The sequence below is a fragment of the Helianthus annuus genome, chromosome 10 (genome assembly GCF_002127325.2).
Source record: "Helianthus annuus cultivar XRQ/B chromosome 10, HanXRQr2.0-SUNRISE, whole genome shotgun sequence".
Lineage (NCBI taxonomy): Eukaryota > Viridiplantae > Streptophyta > Magnoliopsida > Asterales > Asteraceae > Helianthus > Helianthus annuus.
Window position 1 is genome coordinate 133,795,364 of NC_035442.2, and position 5,644 is coordinate 133,801,007.

Consider the following 5,644-nt stretch of genomic DNA (forward strand, 5'->3'; position numbering starts at 1 on the left):
GTATGGTTATGTTTGATATAAAAACCCTAGAATGTTGAATATGGATGAACTTGTTATGAACATGTTGAATGATGGTTGAATATGTGAAAACCCTTATGATTTGATCCATATTTGATTAATGGTCAAATTAGGAAAACTGTTAGTTGAAACCTTATTGGCTGTTTCCTGATTTGGGCCTGATTACATGGTACAATTTAGCCTGATGTATCTGAATCTGCACGTGAACATGAAAGGACAGCATTGCGACTCGAGATCAGCGGTTGCGACTCGTAACCATAGCGTGACAACTCGAAACCACAGCGGTTGCGACTCGTAACCATAGCGTGACAACTCGAAACCACAGCGGTTGCGACTCGTAACCATAGCGTGACAACTCGAAACCACCGCGGTTGCGACTCGTAACCATAGCGTGACAACTCGAGACCCCGCAGTTGCGACTCGTAACCACAGCGTGACAAGCCGAAACCTCATGGTTGCGACTCGAGACCACCTTGTTGCGACTGGGCTGTTCACTTTGGTTATTTGGCCATAATGTGTTTAATATGGGCTACCTGTTGACTGGACTATGTGTTACTGTTTGATTGTGTAAATGTTAGGGCCGGCCCAATAACCCACTGTTTACTTGTATGCATGATACGTGGTAGTTATGTGTAAGTTTTTACATGAATGCTTGTACACCAAACCTGACCTATACTGGTAACCATGTTAGGACGTGGTGACCAACGTGTTTGACAAGTAACCTAATCTGCCGAGCAACCCAAGGTGAGTTCACACACTAAAAGCATGCGTCCCGCGGAGGGACACGGACCAACTACCAAACTTTGGGAAAACACTTTTGACCCATTACTCCGGGGGAAAACAGAATGGGTAATTACTATCTCCGGGGGAGATACGTTTGGATATTATTTATAAATCACAACTAGCCATGCTAAACGAAACTCTATCACTTTAAGTCCCTGCTTACAGTACCGATTAATCGCCGGGGGCGAACGGGTTATTAGTTGATAGCGCTATTAGGTTTGACAACCTCACACCGTGACCGGGGGAGATCGGGCGTGAACTAGTAGACCTTGCAACATGGTCAATGACGATAGACATTGACTCGGGGCACAACAACTTTCCGTCAACAGTTTCGGTATCTACAGTTTAGTGAGCTTACAGATGGGGTAGCTCCCCACAACGTGATTATAAATGCTTTATCTAAACAACTTAAGTTTTTGGTAACTAAAACTGGACAACTAGTGAACTCACTCAGCATTATTGTTGACCCCTTACTGCATGCTTTGCAGGTATCCAGTGACTGAGGAGCTGCTGCTTGGGGATGTGTAGTGTTCGTCAAAACCCGTGTGTTGGGTTAATTATCTTGAACTAAGAACTATCTTTAAAACTATTTGGTTTATGCTTCCGCTGTTTTGTTAAACTAATTATCGAACTTAAACTACGATGTTGCTAACTACTTTGGATATTAAATATTTCTACTATTAATTCAAGGCTCAGTATAATTGGTGGCTGGATCCTGGTCAGTCACGCCTCCAAGCGGTGGTGTTCCGCATGTGGATTTTGGGGGTGTGACACCGGCCGGCTCCACCTTTCCGTAGATCCGGCTTCCATATGAGCAGGTGTAGATGTCGGTGATAACTTCGATTATTCTTTAGCAACAGTGGCGGTGGAGGCGATTTGGATGTATTCAACTGGTCCAATTCATCTTCAACGTAGACAATAGTTTTCTCTCATCTTTCCCTCATAATCAAACATGGAACCTCAAATCAACTGTTGTTGTGAAGTTGGAAATTGCTTGCAAGAAGAGGATGATGTTGTAAGTGTGTGACAATGGTCTCATGAACCCAAGCTTAAGCTCTGCACATATATACATATTATATTAAAGTTAATCAGTTACTTTAAAAACCGAAAAGGAAAACCACTAATTTCTCACATTATTAAAGGTTAGCCTGATTTAATGGTTAGCATAAAGCATTTTTATCATGTAACTAGGGGTGAGCAAAAGGAAATACCCAACCCTATCATTACCCGACCCGACCTGAGAACCGATCAAACATAAAATACAGAACCGATTCACTACCCTAAATATAGGGTCGGTTCCGTTCTATAGGTCCAAGTCGGGTTTCACCATGAAATGAACCGAGAACCGACTCTACCCGACCCGATTTTATATGAAAAATTGAAACCGATCTAAATACCTAGGTACTTGGGTTCGGGTCGGGTTGGGTATATTTTCGGTTCGATTCTCGATTATTTTCGGTCCGGACCTAAACTTGCTCACCCCTACATGTAACTGTACAACCAATCATTTTTTTAACATTTCAGAGAACCACACAACCTTTTTTATAATAGCCAGACGGGTATCTTAGGGGTTCCATTTATTTGCTTTCTTATTGTTGATTTCTATTGGCGCCTTTTGTGTCCACTTAAGCTCATTGATTTTAAGAGGGTTAACTGGTTTTCTTGATGTAGGAAGTGGGAAAACATATACACCGTAGGAAGACGTGAAGGTTGCGGTTCATGGGATTGTTATGGTTTTGTGTTGGTGCGTTTGGAAAACGAGAAACGAAGAGAGGTTTTCTAACAGGCAAGCCAAGATTGAAGACATCTGTCAAGACATTAAATCTCTTAGGTTACCTATGGTACAAGAATAGCTCTAGAAGAGTTAAATGTTATTTTAGTCCCTATGGTTTGAGTCATTTTTCCAGTTTAGTCCAAAGGTTTCATTTTTCGCATGTGGGTCCAAAATGGTTTCACCGTTGTCATTTTAGTCCACTGGGTTAACTTCATCCAATTTTTCTGTTAATGACCTAGGCAATTCGGTCATTCTATATGGCCGAATTGCCCTTCTAGTTAATAGAATTACATATAAAATGACCGAATTGCTCTTCTCACTAACAGGAAAAATGGATGAAGTTAACCCAATGGACTAAAATGGTAACAGTGAAATCTTTTTGGACCCACAGACGAAAGATAAAACTTTTGGACTAAACTGTCAAAATGGCACAAACCACAGGAACTAAAATAACATTTAACTCGATCTAGAAACAAATGTATAAGTTGGAATAGATGGTGCAAATTCGACTTGATGTAACTGGTGGGTGTTGTTGGTAATTGGGTTGCTTCAGTTTTTTTGGGCTTCCCTGTTTTAATGAAAGTCAAATTTCAAAAAATAAAAAATAAATAAAAATAATAATAATAATAATAATAATAATAATAATAATAATAATAATAATAATAATAATAATAATAATAATAAAAAAGAAAGACAAACCAAATTTGCTGTTCAAGAACAACAGCTCAACAGCTGGCTACTTTGCCTTTTGTGGCATAGAAGATAAAATATTTCAATCATAAAATACTAAAATACTTTATAGTCTTGCCAATATTATTTGTTGTATAAGGGATGTGTGCTATTTTACTATTTCACAGACTTTAATATGAATGTCCTTGTTGGTCGACTTCGTTACTATATCATGGTTTATTGCGTCGCAACGCATACGGGTTGTACAACCAAGTTGATATAATAATTATCAATTAGGTATAACTAGAAAAGTACTCGCCGCGTTGCGGCCGGTTACACAGTATTTTTTACGTAAGTTCTTTTTTCATATAGTCATAACTACAAATCACATATACAAAAATGGTGGCCCTAAATTTGACATATAAGCATTTAATCTCCACTACTACATCAATATTTACTTACTCTTGAACTTCTTTTGTGATTCCAAGTTCTTTATACACTAATCGATAAGATTATAACTGTTATATTGTAGCAATGTAGTTTTTGTGATCATATTTAACGCATTAGTTTTTATGTGTGAACTTGACCGACCCTTTTTGGCTGATGTTATTAATTACCCCTTTTGACCCATCACCCGACCTTCTGATTTTGCATTACTTAATATCATACGTAGCAACAGAGCGGCACCTGGCGAACTATAACATAATCATCAACATTTAAGCTCAGCTCACCGTTTGCTTGAACATCAAATGGATGAATGACCTAATAAGACAAATGAACCACATGAATAAACACGAATGACTGGATTTACTCAAAACAATAAGAACTGCAATAAAGTTAGATTATAAACAGTTATAAACACTACTTGACCTTTACCTTTCTAATAAAATAATCATAATCTTTATTTTCGTTGTGTACACGTTGAGTGACGTTGCCAGATGGAACAATAACCTTTGCCAAAATCAGCTAACACCAATAAAAAAAAAGATTTAAATCAACTGTTCTGAGTTATAGAGCATCTGGTTCTAGCTAACAACATGAAGATAGGGTACATAATGCTGACCTCAGCATGTAGCTCCTCTAGAATAGACAAAACGTGGCGGCGATAAGACCTTCGGTATCCACCTACAAATTTGAACGACTTTAAAAGAATTCACCCAAAACTAATGTTCTCCACAAAGTAAAACCCCTCATGTATATGAATTCTTTTAATACAGTCTGATGAGTGAAAAATTACTACCATAAGAAGCTTTTGCAAGGTTATTTGTTGTTGTTGTTCCTCTACCGACAACATCGCGAAGATTGCTTCTTTCTGAAGTGTGATCATCGAAGATCGGAGCTCACTTAACCATGCTTCCATGTTTTTAAGTTTTAACGCACTCTCTGGAGTAGGATCTCAGACCTTTGTTTGTCGCCTCAATACTTCCACTGCCTGACCAAAACGTACATCTCAATCAAATTTACACGTGCACACACCCTCATACTTGCATACATATGTACATGTGTATATATATGTTAAGTATGTGGAACTAAAACATACCTGACTCTCAACTTCTTGGAGGAGTCTATCACAACTGTGTGCCATGTGGCGAGCATCTTCCAATGAAGCTGATTTTATTGATGCTTTTAACGACTCGGATACGTTCAAGAAAATGAGGTTAGTAAGGACTTGAACTTAGTTAAGCAACTCATTATAATAAGACACGTGTAAAGAGCATATGTATGTGTTTGTACTATTTATATTAGCGAATAGATACACAAACCCACCACATACCAAATTTTTAAACATTGTCAAATACGAATAAAAGAAAGAGTAAAATGACATTTTCGTCCCTGAGGAGAGGTTTGGCCAGTTTTGCAACTTTTGTCCAAAGGTTTTTTTTTCTCAATCTAGATCCAAAATGTTTGAAATCTTCACCTCTTCTTCCAACTCGCGGATGTGAGCCTACCACGTGTTAAAATTTGTATTTTAAATCCAATAAAACTTTAAATCTCAGTACTTAACCATCTTTGTTATGGAATATAAGTCATGTCTTCAGGGTATTGGCAATACCTGGATTGGGTTCGGGTCCGAGTATTGGACTATTGGCCAGAAAATCTATACCCTATGTACCCGGGTTCGGGTATTCTATACCGGGACCTATTTTCGGGTTCGGGTACGGTTCAGGTATTTGAAAAACCTGATCCAGGTATTAAAAAACCCGGTACCGTTGAAAAGAAACAGAAGATGTGCAGCCACTGTTGTGCGAGTTTGTAAGTTCATTTTTTTAGCTTTTTGTTATTTGACTTCATAATTGTATAGCCATATAGCAATTAAAACAGACCTGGAACACAGCCTGCACAGAGCAACGGTCAAACCCGATCTGTACCCGGTAGCGGGTATAGTCAAAACTTGGTCCG

The 5,644-nt window shown here is 38.5% G+C and overlaps 1 long non-coding RNA gene across 2 annotated transcripts; it reads right to left on the reverse strand.

Annotated features, from left to right (window-relative positions):
* Window positions 1-1,721: 1,721 nt before the first annotated feature.
* LOC110885618 lies at window positions 1,722-5,144 on the reverse strand. Of its 2 annotated transcripts, XR_002562333.2 has the most exons (6): window positions 4,785-5,144; window positions 4,482-4,676; window positions 4,308-4,369; window positions 4,121-4,210; window positions 3,932-4,006; window positions 1,722-1,857 (listed from the first exon to the last, which is right to left on the reverse strand). It is a non-coding gene; the product is annotated as an uncharacterized LOC110885618 (long non-coding RNA). The 2 variants fall into 2 exon arrangements; XR_002562332.2 differs by lacking the exon at window positions 1,722-1,857 and having other exon boundaries at window positions 3,545-4,006.
* Between the last annotated feature and the right edge of the window lie 500 nt (window positions 5,145-5,644).